Genomic DNA, 14,309 nt, shown 5'->3' on the forward strand with positions numbered 1-14,309 from the left:
AACATTTTCTTCTTATGGCGCTGGCAAGAAAGGGGGGATCAGAATCATGCAAGATCTCTTTAAGGTTCAGGCTTAAAACTGGCACGTTATCACTTCTGCTCACATTCTACTGTCCGAAATAAGTCACACGGCAAACTCAATGTCAACATTAACAGGGAAGGGGAGAATACTCAGCCCACAGTGAACCATGGCACAGATAAGGAAGAAGGAAGAATTGTGAGCTAATACTAGAGGGGTAATAATTGATAAGATAGGTAACGTGAGGATTGGGGAGGGCAGAAGAGGGAAATATTGTTCAAATATAGCTCAAATGATAAACCTACATAGAGAAGAATAAAAAGAAAAAGGAGGCTGATAGATAAGATATGAGTGAATACAGGGAACAGGAGGTATTGATGAGGCTGAAGATGAGATGGAGAAGAAGTAACTGAGTAAAAGGATGGTTTGATAAGGGGGTTGAAATCAGAGAGTGAAACAGTTGAGTTTAAGACTCCTGAAGTGGAGCGGTTCATGGTTCTGACCAGACTCAGGCTGTGCCTGTGAGTAGGTGAAGCAGAGAGGAGGCAAAAATAACAAGAGCTAAGGCGATTAAGGAACTGAGAGGCCTAGATGTTAGATGGGTGGTCCACACAGATAGTAAATCACCAAGGGCAACATCAGGTCTGGGGGTGGAAAAGGAGACTGCATTGCCTGACCGGAGTCCCTAGTGAATGAGAGGATTTTGCTGGGGGATGTGGAAAAAACAGGGACGAGGTGGCACATGAGCCGCAGAGAGGCAATGCCTGACATGATAGTAGAGGTAACATGTTCTGAAGGCAGCACTGGGGAACGTGGAAGATGTTGTCCCCAACTCCCAACAGAGTTTTTGGATTGTGAGAAAAAGAGCAGTTCCTACTTGAGAAGCCTGCGGAGGAACCATCCTTGAGAAAGAGCCAAGTTTCAGTTAAGCTGGGAAAAGAAGAATCCATTCAGTTGAAGAGTCTGAGGAAATGTGAAGTTGTTTTTTGTTGTTGTTGTTGTTGTTTTACCACAAAGATGGTTCTAAAGGAAACTGTGGGATCTCAGTTTGCAATGGAGAAGCCCAAAGCAGGAGGAGAGGAGAAATGACCAGAGAGGGAAAGACAGCATGGATTGAGGTGTGGCTGGGTCAGTCTGGAAATAAGGGGTCCCAGGTCTTTCTGGAAAGAGGGAATCTCAGGTCAGGACTGCATATTGGCAATGTTGTTGTTGCTAGGTGCCATTGAGTCAGTTCTGACTCATAGGGACCCTGTATACAACAGAACAAAACACTGCCCAGTCCCGCACCATCCTCACATTCCTTGCTATGCTTGAGCTCATCCTTGAAGCCACTGTGTTAATCTGTCTCGCTGAGGGTCTTCATCTCTTTTACCTTTAAGTAAAGGTACTTTACCAAGCATGATGTCCTTCTCCAGGTATCAGTCCCTCCTGATAACATGTCCAAAGTACGTGAGACAAAGTCTTACCATCCTCACTTTTAAGGAGCATCCTGGCTGTAATTCTTCCAGGACAGATTTGTTCGTGCTTCTGGCAATTCATGATATATTCAATATTCTTCACCAACACCATAGCTCAAAGGCATCAATTCTTCTTCAGTCTTCCTTATCCATTAGCCAGTTTTGCATGCATATGAGGCAATTGAAAATATCATGGCTTAGGTCAGGCACACTTTAGTCCTACCAGTGACATCTTTGCTTTTTAACGCTCTAGTGTTTTGCAGCAGATTTACCCAGTGCAATATGTTTTTTGATTTCTTGACTGCTGCTTCCATGGGCGGTGATTGTGGATCCAAGTAAAATGAAATCCTTGACAACTTCAATCTTTTCTCCATTTATCATGATGTTCCTTACTGGTCCAGTTGTGAGGATTTTTGTTTTCTTTATATTGTGCTGTAATCCATACCGAAGGCTGTAGTCTTTGATCTTCATCAGTGAGTGCTTCAAGTCCTCTTCACTTTCAGCAAGCAAGGTTGTGTCGTCTGCATATCACAGGTTGTGTCGTCTGCAAATCACAGGTTGTTAATGAGTCTTTCTCCAACCCTGATGCCATGTTCTTCTTCATATAGTCCAGTTTTCTGGATTATCTGCTCAGTGTACAGATTGAATATCAAAACCAAAAAAACCAAACCCGTTTCTGTCGAGTTGATTCTTACTCATAGCGACCCTATAGGACAGAGTATAACTGCCTCACAGAGTTGCCAAGGAACACCTGATGGATTCGAATGGCCGACCTTTTGGTCAGCAGCCGCAGCTGTTAACTACTAGCCCACCAGGGTTTCCGACAAATTGAATAAGTGTGGTAAAATGATACAACCCAGATGCATACCTTTGCTGATTTTAAATCACCCAGTATCCCCTCTTGGTCTAAGTACAGGTTTCTCATGAGCACAATTAAGTGTTCTGGAATTCCCATTCTTCACAATGTTATTCATAATTTGTTATGATCCACAGAGTTGAATGGCTTTACACAATCAATAAAACATAGATAAACATCTTTGTAGTATTCTCTGCTTTCAGCCAAGATCCATCTGACATCACGAACGATATCCCTCATTCCACGTCTTCTTGCGTATCTGGCTTGAATTTCTGCCAGTTCCCTGTCAATGTACTGCTGCAACTGTTTTTGAGTTATCTTTGGTAAAATTTTACTTGTGTGTGATATAAACATTAATATTTGATAATTTCTGCATTCTGTTGGATCACTTTTCTTTGGAATGGGCACAAACATGAATCTCTTCCAGTCAGGTAGCTGTCTTCCAAATTTCTTGGCATAGATGAATGAACACTTCCAATGTTTCATTTGTTCGTTGAAACATCTCAATTGGCATTCCATTAACTCCTGGAGCCTTGTTTTTCACCAATGCCTTCAGCACAACACTGTCAGTGATAGGATAATATCCATATGCCTACAAGGAAGACCAGTTAATACCACTATTATTGAAATTTACCCACCAACCACTAATACCAAAGATGAGGAAATTGAAGATTTTTACCAACTTCTGCAGTCTGAAATTGATCAAACATGCAATCAAGATGTGTTGATAATTACTGGTGAATGGAATGCAAACATTGGAAACAAAGAAGAAGGATCAATAGTTGAAAATATGGCCTTGGTGATAGAAAAGATGCCAGAGATTGTGTGATAGAATTTTGCAAGACCAACAACTTATTCACTGCAATACCTTTTTTCAACAACATAAATGGGTGTTTATACACATGGACCTCACTGGATGGAATACACAGGAATCAAATCGACTACATATGTGGAAAGAAACAATGGAGAAGCTCAGTGTCATCAGTCAGAACAAGGCTGGGGCAGACTGTGGAACAGACCATCAGCAGCTCATATGCAAGTTCAAGTTGAAGCTGAAGAAAATTAAAACAAGCCTACAAGAGCCAAAACATGACCTTCAGTACATTGTACCTGAATTTAGAGACCATCTCAAGGATAGATTTAACACACAGAAAGTTAATGACAAAAGACAAGATGAGTTGTGGGATGATGTCATACATGAAGAAGGCAAAAGGTCATTAAGAAGACAGGAAAGAAAGAAAAGACCAAGATGGATGTCAGAAGAGACTCTGAAACTTGCTCTTGAACACAGAGTAGCTAAAACGAACTGCAGAAATGATAAAGTAAAAGAGATGAACAGAAGATTTCAATGGGCAGCTTGAGAAGATGAAGTAAAGCATTATAATGAAATGTGTAAGGACCTGGAATTAGAAAACCAAAAGGGAAGAACACTATAGGCAATTCCCAAGCTGAAAGACTGAAGAAAAAATTATTCAAGCCCCGAGCTGGGATATTGAAGGATTCTTCGGTGAACGTTTTGAATACAGAGTCACTGTACCAAAAAGAGATGGTCAAGGTTCAGCCATTTCAGCAGGTAGCATATGATTAAGAACCAACAGTATTGAAAGAAGAATACTGTCAATATATTTAGTTAATTCCTAAGTCTCTCACCACGTGCAGAAAGCAATGGAAATTTTTGGAGAATGAGGTAGCCCTCACTCACTTGAAAAGTACAATGCCCTTAAGGTATGCTTCATAAAATGAATAAATGTCCAAATAAAATACTGGACCTACAGGTCACCTTCTCCTATATTGGAAAATGGGATGGCAGCAAGGGAAAGAGTCAGCAGCAGTAACGTGAGCCCTATTGCTTCCCATGCTCTGGAAGTACCTGCCCAGGAATTCCAAAACCTTAGGTTGTGGGTTTTACTTTTTCTTTAACCTTTATGAGGTTTACCCTGATAATTAAATTACACATATCATTTACCAGGTCATCTTCTCTAATTAGGATGATAATTAGCTTCCACGTTCTATCAGGTATTTAGCAACCACTCTATGAAAAAGAGCTTAATGAAACAATCAGGATATGTAATTACATTAACAAGAGGGAATCCTGTAGGGATGATCTGAATGTCTATCAGTGGAATGATGAGCAAGGGGACTTCGTGGTAAACACAGACCCAGTCTTGGCAGTCCAGATCCAATGGCATTTGAAGAAAAGAATGGGACAGCTGGGAAGATGAATACTTTTTACGTTGGCAGGTCATAAACATAGTAATCTTGTGCACATATCAGTGTGGGCTTAGGCTCTGATAGAATAATGGCTAACAACAACAACAAAAGCAACAATTAATATATTTTTTTACAGTGTGTAAGGCATTGTATCAGATGCTTAATAAGCATTATGTCAATTCATTCTGAAATCTTATGATATATTGTACTTATCTGTATTTCATTGGAGGAGCCCTGGTAGTGCAACAGTTAAGGGCTCAGCTTGTAACCAAAACATTGCAGTCGGAACTCACCAGCCACTCCACAGAAGAAAAGACCTGGTGATCTGCCCTTGTGAAGCCTAGAAAACGCTGTGGGGCAGTTCTATTCTGTCCTACAGGGTTTCTTTGAATGCAAATTGACTCAAGAGCACACAACAACAACATGTTCTACTGAGTCTCTGGGTGGTGCAAAGGTTGGAGGTTTGAATCCCACCCAGAGGTGCCTCAGAAGAAAGGTGTGGTGAGCTACTTCTGACAACTCAGCCATCGCCTATCCCATGGAGCAGTTTTGCTCTGACACACATGGGGTCACCGTGCGTTGGAGTCAGTTCGATGACAGTTGGAGTGTTTTATTGATGAACCAACTGAGGCTCAAAAAGACTGACTGACTGGCCTAAGACTCTATGTCTCGTAAGGAGCAAAGCTGGGACTAGACCCTTGGTTGTGCAGAAGCATGCTCCCCCGTGGGGCGGAGAGCTCATGGCAAGCAGAGCAGCTCTGGGAGTAACGGTGCCTGCCACTGAGACCACGGGGCTGCCACAAAAACGGCTGGGACCCGGGGTGGAAAATCCACGGCACGTGTACTGCCTGTCACTCCCGCCAGCTATCCCCATGCCAGCCAGCTCTCCCTCACTGTGAAGCTCTCTCCCACTGAGCACAGATGTGACCTCATAATCTTCTGCACCACAGCACTCCAGGCAGTCACTCAGTCAATCAGAGCTGACACGTGAGATGAAACCTCTTCGCCACCCTTGGCTTAGATACTCCATGAAAACATTAGTGGCAAAAGCACTGAGCTTGGCATTTGAGGGAACCAGGTTTGAATCCTGGTTCTCCCTTTTCAAATAATTTTTAAACCTGTTTTCAAATAATTTCCTGAACCTGTTTCATCATCTGTGAAATCAGAAGGACTATGAGGATTAAATGGAGTAACGTCTGCTAAGGTGTTATTGCAGTGTAAGTCCCAGGAAAATGTTTGCTTCCTTCTTTCACCAATGGTGACCAGCACATTCAGAGTTGGATCAGGGGCAGGGTAGGTTTCTCAAACCTCCCTGGTAGAGAAAGGCAGTGACAGAATACCCTGAATCCCAGGGAATGCACGGAGAATTCTTAGGTCCAGGGGCAAGAACCTGCAACAACCAGGGTGACTGATGTGCAAAAGAGCAACCCCATGAGATTTGGAAGGAGGCACCCAGGAATAGAGAAGCAAGGAAGCTAGTATTGGCAGGGATGGAGAATCCCTGGGCCAGACCTAACCTTGATACGAATGGAAACCTCCACCAGCCAAGGTGAGCCAGGTGAAGCTTCAGTAACCCTGGGATCAAGAATGTGGACTAGACAGATGGGATGTGTCTGGGTCTTTTCATTTTTCTCCATTTGGGCTATGCTTGGTTTTCCAAGCTTGAAAAGTACAAAATTTTTCTTCATGGAAGGAGAGAAGGGAAATTTTCACACCAAAGAAGGAAGACGACTTTTCTGAGTGGCCTGGATGCCAAGAGTTCTGAGGGCAATGGTCATCTCTGGGAAGAATAGGGAGGAGCCGTGGAGCTGGACAAGGAAAGAAAGGACACCTCAGGGACCTGGAGGGGATGAGACCAGGAAGCAGTTAGTGGTCTTCTCCTGCTTTTGACTCAGTGTCCTTCTGTCAGATTTATGTAGACCACTGCATGTCCCTCTTGAGTCCTAGTGTCCTGCCATCTCATTTACCCCTTCAAAGTCTTGACTTTTAGTAGATGGAGGTAGGGGAGGTCTAGAAAGAGCCCCTAGTGGATGATGTCTTAGCTGCCTGGGGATGCCATAACAAAATGCCACAAAGAGGGTGGCTTTAAAGAACAGAAATCTATTGCAAGGTTCTTGAAGCTAGAAGTCCAAATCAGAGTATGGTCATGGTGGTTTCCTCCGAGGGCTCTGAGAGAGTAGCTATCGCATGCCTCTCTCCTACCATCTGCTTGGTGTTCCTTTGCTCCTTGTAGATATATCTTCACATGATGTCTTTCCCCTTTATGTGATTCTCTGTTTTCCCCTTTTATAAAACACCACTCAGAAGGGATTGGGACTAGGACCCACCCTACTGTGGTATGGCTTAACTGATAATATCAAAGGGAAGACCCTATTTCCCCAGACAAGGTCACATTCACAGGTACAGGGGTCAGATTTCACACCTCAACTGTAACAGATGAGGTCAGGGAACTCAGCTCAGAGCAACACATCTGGGGTACCAGGGTAGGTCCTGGGTTTTAGGAAGAAGGAAGTTTAGGGTGGGTGTGTTAGGCTCTGTTGGTGGGAAGGACTAGAGGCTTACCTGAGTCACCTCAGGTAAGTGTATGTTTCGGATGAGGGAAGGAGTGTTGTGGGGAAGATTTGGGAAATAAGATAATTTGAAATCTCAGCCACATGGTGGGGCCTCATGGGTACCCAGGAAGGGTTTAGCAACCAAGTATGCAATAAGAACAGGAACTGTGACAAACAGTCTGGTGGGTCCTCAAAACGTTAAACATAGGATTACCAAACGATCCAGCAATTCCTTTCCTAGGTATATATCCAAAAGAAGCAAAAGTAGGGATTCAAACAGATGCTTGTACACCAATGTTCACTGCAGCACTACCTAGAACAGCCAAAAGGTGGAAACCTAAATGCCCATCAGCACATGAATGCATAAACAAAATGTGGGATATATATGCAATGGAATATTGCTCAGCTACGAAGAGAGAAATGGAGTTGTACATGCTACAGCTCGGATGAACCTTGAAAACCTTATGCTGCGCAGTGGCATCACAGAGGGGTGCTGGGGGGTGCAGACCACACTGGGTGACACTGTGAGAGGGTGACACCAAAATGATGTCTATAAAGTTTTTGTGCAGTGTTTCAGCAGAAATGTAGTATTTTTTATAAAAATATCCCTTTAGTTAGTTAGAAAAACAAAAACATTTTTCATAATCCCTCCTTACGTGTATCAATATATATACAAGGCTAAACCTCCATGCTATGTTCCTTTTGGAACCTTCTAACGCACTCTGCTCAGAGCTGTCGTTATCACCCCATTACAATGCCGTGTCGAGTCACGTGGTTTCTTCCATCCTCAGCACAAGCACACACGGTTGTTTCCGTTGCTGCCCGTGTTTTTACAGTCACTGATTTTTTCAAATTTTCTGGTGTTTTAGCTACAATATTGTGATAATTGGTATTTATGAACATATATCAATAACTTTTTTGAGAATGAGGTAGTAATTAAAGAAAAAGGAGAAAAATAAAAAGAGGCTTCTGCTCAGTTATTAATAATGTTGTAATTCAAAGTAGAAAGATTTTACAATTGTTAGTATTCATATAATCTAAGAAATATTACATTTAAGCAATGTTCAGCTATATTTATCACATGTTATTCTCTGATTAAAATTGATGATAAACATTACCAAAGATTCTGTATGGTCTGTTACAGGAGGAGGTCTATGTGTGTGGGGTGGGTTGACATCATGAGTTACCACACTGGGTGACACCAACCCTAGAGATGTCACTGTTGCTAAGTGAGATAAGTCAGTAACAAAAGGACAACTAGTGTTTAATCCCACTTATATGAAATATCTAGAACACACAAATGTATACAGACCTAAGGTTGCTAGTGGTTACCAGAGTTGGGCGGGAGGGAGAGGGATAAGGGAACTCACTGCTTAGGAGACAATGAGCTTCTCTTCCTGGTGACAGAAAAAGTTGGAAACAGATAACGGTAATGGTTGTACAACATGATAAATATAATGGCACCAAACTGCACGTGTGAAGATTGTTGAAATGGCAAATGCTCTGTTACAAGCATTGCAGTTATTGTTAGGTGCCATAGAATCGGCTCCGACTGTATGTACAACAGAACGAAACACTGCCCGGTTCCGCACCATCCTTACAATTGTTATGCTTGAGCCCATTGTTGCAGACACTGTGTCAGTCCTTCTCGTTGAGGGTCTTCCTCTTTTTTGCTGACCCTCCACTTTACCAAGCATGATGTCCTTCTCCAGGAACTGATCTGTCCTGATAACATGTCCAAAGTATGTGAGACCAAGTCTCACCATCCTTGCTTCTAAGGAGCATTTTGGTTGTACTTCTTCCGAGATGATTTGTTCATTCTTTTGGCAGTCCGTGGTCTATTCAGTGTTCTTCGCCGACACCATTATTCAAAGGCTTCAATTCTTCTTCAGTCTTCCTTATTCATTTTCCAGCTTTCACATGCATATGAAGTGATTGAAAACACCATGGCTTGGGTCCGGCACACCTTAGTCTTCAAAATGACATCTTTGCTTTTTAACACTTTAAAGAGGTTTTTTCCAGCAGATTTGCCCAGTGTGACGCATCATATGATTCCTTGACTGCTGCTTTCAGGGGCGTAAATTGTAGATCCAAGTAAAATGAAATCCTTGACAACTTCAGTCTTTTATCTGTTTATCATGATGTTTATTGGCCCAGTTGTAAGGATTTTTGTTTTCTTTGTGTTGAAGTATAATCCATGTTACAAACATATTTACCAAAAAAAAAAGGAACAGGACCTGGAGTCCTGCTGGATTTCACAGAGATGGGAACTGGAAGATTGTGTCAACTCAAAAGCAGATCTAGGGGTTAGGACAGATCATCACTCACAGCAGTTTTCATCTTCACTGAAGTATTTTACACTCTTTATGTCTGCTTTGTGTGTATCTACTTCTCAGGCAGTGGACCAACCCCCTTACCCTGCTCATGTCATTGGCTTACTTAAAGTCCCAGATTACTCGTAAATATAACTTACTCATGGTTGCTCATGCCTTATGCTTCTTCCTGACCTCTCTCTGTACCATTTCTCCTCCCAGTGCCAACTGAACAATTCTCTCTTGAGAGTCTCATAGTTCGAAAAGGAATTTGAAATAGAGAAAATCTAATTGATCTGGCTAACCGTAATGGTCATGGCTGAGAAAGAAATTTTCAAACCAGACCACCTCATGGATTGGCTGCCCTGAGCTGTCCAACTATAAGAGGAGCAGTTTCCCATTAAAGGAACTGAGGGAGAGGCAGCATGTGATTGTTTTTAACTGTGCACCTGCTCTGTCTGACCCTTGTCCAGATTGAAAGTCAAAAAGGACCAGGCCTGGACACTGGCCAGTGCTCTGGCCTGAGAATCTGTTACTCCTTACTATGTCTGTCAGGGATGGTCCTAAGGATTCGGGGGGGAGCTGAGTTTAATAAACCAAAACCAAACCTGTTGCTGTCAAGTTGATTCAGACTCATAGTGACCCTATAGGACAGAGTTGAACTGCTCCATAGGGTTTCCAAGGAGTGCCTGGTGGATTTGAACTGATGACCTTTTGGTTAGCAGCGATAGCACTTAAACACTATGCCACTAGTGTTTCCACTGAGTCTAATGGTGGGGGTCAAATGGCCCCATGTTTGGAGAGGGAAGGGAAAGAAGCAGAGACTGGGATGCAAGTAGAATCAGGTAGCACGAATCAGCCCATGTCAACTCTGGTCTTTATCCGTCACTAGGTATCTAGGTACAGAGCCGGGGTGCCACGGGATGGCATCTTAACAAACTTCATCTTGCACAGAGGTAGGAGGGACTTTTCCTCGTGTAAGAGCTCCAAATAATATCTTAGAGCCATTAGTTAGGTGGAGTCCTTGGGTAGTGCAAACGATTAATGTTCTCGGCTGGCAACTGAAACGCTGGTGATTCAAGTCCACCCAGAGATGCCTGGAAGAAAGGCCTAGAGATCCACTTCCAAAAATCAGCCACTGAAAACCTTACGGAGCACAGTTCTTCACTGACATGCATTGTGTTGCCATGAGTTGGAGTCAACTTGACGGTGTGGTACAATGGATTGCTCTTATATGGCCTTTTTAGCCATGGTCTTGTAACTCCGACCAAATGATTGGGTAAGACTATGCACATAAGATGCTTGTGGTCCACCGACAGGATTGAACAGCTTGCTAATAAGGCAAATAATGTGCATGGCACCCTTGTGGGGGTGGGGCAATGCAAATAAGATGTATGGAACCCTAAGGAAGGGATTGGTTAGTTTTGCCATCCACTAGGCTTAAAAGAGAGCCAATCTCAGAGCAGAGGGGGGACCCCACTACCACCCAGCAGAAGAGATGGTAGCAGAGCCCATTCTTTGGCCCTGGGCTCCCTGTGCTGAGAACCTCCTAGACCCAGGAGACAGAGAGAGAAAGCTATAGTACTGGAGATGGTGCAAAATGGCAAGAAGTGGCAAAGCCAGAAGACCCAGGAGACGAGTGTGAAACACAGCACAGTAGGCTTCCCAGCCCACAGAGCAAGGTGGTTACAGTAGGTGTGCCAACCCACGGAGTGAGAGAGCTAAGGGCCTTCAGGCTGAGGCTTATTGACAGAGTTGGGTGCCTCTGGAGACTTATCAGTGGAGCTAAAGAACTCTGTAACACCTGCCCGAGTAGGGAAGAGGCCAGGCGAACCCAAGAGGTCCAAGAGGCCCAAAGGGCCAAGGGGCCGATGTGCCCAGTGTTGAGAGGCTGAGGACCTGGGAGAGCCCTGCCTGTGGGCAGGGCCAAGAAGTTATCCTGACCAAAGGACTGTATCCTGAGTCATTCCTGATCCTGAATTTTAACCTGTTACTTTCCTAGTAAACCCCATAATCATGAATATTGTCTGTGAAATCTGTGTAGTCATTGCAAAGAATTATCAACGCAGAGAAGTAGAGAGTGCAGTGAGAGGGACGGCTAGTGTCAGAATTGGTAAAAAGCTTGGAAAGAGGAGGTATGCTTGACCTCCACTTCATAGCATGGACTAATGCTCTTGATTCTTCCCCCTTGTGGAGTTAGATGAAGCTGTCAGACAATGAAGCTGCTGCCAAGCCATTTTTACAGACGTCAGCTGGTAACTGGTATTAGTTAGGCAGAAAATTTTTTCCTCCATATTGTATTATGTTGCCTTTCAGTTGAACATCTGGTCTGTGTCTTATCTCTGTCCAGATTGGAAGCTTCCAAAGAGCAAGGTAAGGACACTGAACAGTGCTCAGTCCAAACCTGAATGGCCCCAGGCCTCCAGATTGTCCACCCATTTCCCGCAAAGGCCCTGTTCTCTGAGAGGGTGAGATAGGTGATTGTTACATCATGACACCATTGGGCTCAGGAGGTTAATGCAACAGAAGAAAGCAATCTGAGTGGACCTACCAGGCATGAGCCGAACGGTGCAGTGCTTTAGGCTGCAGATGAGCTTGGGCGGTGTTGGAACCTGAGAAGCCCCTTTGAAATCACCCTTGGCTCAGCCCAGGACGTCTCCTCTGAGCCCTTTCAGGGAGCTCTGTACCAGTGTCAGGGTTCTCGGTTGCAGGCTACAGGAATGGATCCTAGCTAGCTTAAACAAGTGAGGAAAATTAGCAGAAGGGCATAGTGGGCTCACAGAACAAAGACCTTGCCTTAGAGACGGACAGTTGCCAAGGGAGCTGTGGGGAGTGAGAGAAAGGAGGCACAAGTATATTTTAGCAGAAACAGCCTGTCCAGGGCATTCCCACAGCTGCTGCAGGGCATCACAGCCTCCTGGTGAAAGATGCCTCATGACCTCTCACCGTAGGGTCTTCAGATCCAGACTGAAGTTGAGAGGAGAACATCCAATTGTCTGATCCCAAGTCACATGCTCATGCCCTGCCTACCATGCGATGGAGAAAGGAAAGGCCCCTTCTTCAGCCTATGGAGTGGAGGGCAGGACAGTCAGCCCCACCAAAGGTAATCCTAGTGGAGGGTTCTCGCCAAATACGAAGGGGGATTGGATGGTAGACAGCTGAAAATAAAGCCAAATTCCACTACTACCTAAAAATTCTTCACTTGAATTCACTTGAACTGCTTTGCATTCTACTCAGCATTCCAATGCTTGTGGCTTCCTTTGGTCCTCTGGGGTCCTGCCCTTGGTTCTTATTCGTAACTATGACTTGGTTCATTTACTCCACCGTGTTCTCAGCAGCCCTGGCCCTGATACCTGACATTTTACTTTGGACATTCTATCAGTCTGGGCCCCAGCAGGAAACAGATGGCACCCTCAAATGCGATAATTCAAGAAGACCTTAGTAAAAAAGACTGTTTACAAGTGGGTAAACAGAGTGTTGGGAAACCAGATAGACAATACTGTATTCCAGGATAGCGACAATGGGGTTCCATCACCTCTTGTAGGGTCTGAAGGGGCCAAGGAGGGTGCTGTTACTGAGAGAGAGGGAGGCACAGAGAGAAAGAGAGGCACAGAGAGATGGGGGTCGGGGGAGAGAAGAGGAGGGGAGGAGAGGAGAGAAGGCTGCTTAGCAGAGCAGTGACCTACAATTGACGGTGCACCCAGGCCCCAGGAGTTTTCTGTGGGTTGACCCTGGCCTCACTCTCATTCTCCTCCCTCCTCCTGATTTCTTCCAATGGCCCAACACAACAGGAAGGCAGAGGGCAAGGGGGCCTTAATGCAGTCCATATAGGTCAAGCTCCCAGGCCACACATCAGGCTGGAGAAGGGTATAGGGTAAATCTAGAGGGACAAATACAAGATCTCCAACACAGGGCCTTTTCTCCTTGGCAATGGTCTCGAATCCCATTATTCTACTGTTACCTGCACCCTCTGGTTTGAAGTTTGCTAATCCACGCTCACGCTGGTACAGAGCCAGGAAGAGGAGCTGGAAGCCAAGTAACAGCAGAGATGACTTGATGTTGAGGGAGCAGGCCCTATGGGACACAGAGTTGGGGAAAAGGAGGGCTGGCTAGTCTGGCAGGCAGAAGTTGATGTCTGGAGGACTGGGCACACACAGCAGGCAGTGGTGCAATCCCGGGCACAGGGAGGGCCACCGTGGAGGAACATTTACAGTCAGCTAGTTGCTTGGGCACAGCCAGGAGGATACTCAGAGCAGGCAGGATTCAGAAACCTCAGCAGATATATTCAGCTCAACATCCACTGAGTAATCTCTATTTCTGGAACTGTGCTAATAAACACTAGGAGACTAAAGATGGATAAGACAATCTTTTTCCACTGAGGAACTTCCGTTCTACCTTGGTCTCTTAGTTTGCTAGTGCTGCTATAACAGAAATACCACAAGTGGGTGGCTTTAAAGAAGGTGAACTTATTTTCACATAGTTCAGAAAGCTGGAAGTCCAAATTCAAGGCTCTCCCTCTGTAGGCGCTGGGAGAAGATCCTTGTCTCTTTCAGCTTTTGTTCCTTAGTTCCTTGGTGATCCTCATGCTGCATCTATCTTCCTCCTTTGGGCTTGCTTGTCTCTGTGTGTCTGCTGCTCCTTATAACTCAGAAGTGATTAGATTTAGGACACATCCTACACTGATATGGCTTCGTTAACATAACAAAGAGGACCAAATTTCCAAATGAGATTACATCCACAGGTATAGGGGTTAGAACTTCAGCACATATTTTGGGTGAACACAATTCAATTCAGAACACTGGGGAAGCAGAAACCAGCCAATGTAATGTGGAGTGTGAATAGATAGAAGTGTGCCCAAAGGTGCTCTGGGTGCTCCCATCTAAGGCTTGCTGGAGAGGATGAT

Source organism: Loxodonta africana, chromosome 15 (genome assembly GCF_030014295.1).
Source record: "Loxodonta africana isolate mLoxAfr1 chromosome 15, mLoxAfr1.hap2, whole genome shotgun sequence".
NCBI lineage: Eukaryota > Metazoa > Chordata > Mammalia > Proboscidea > Elephantidae > Loxodonta > Loxodonta africana.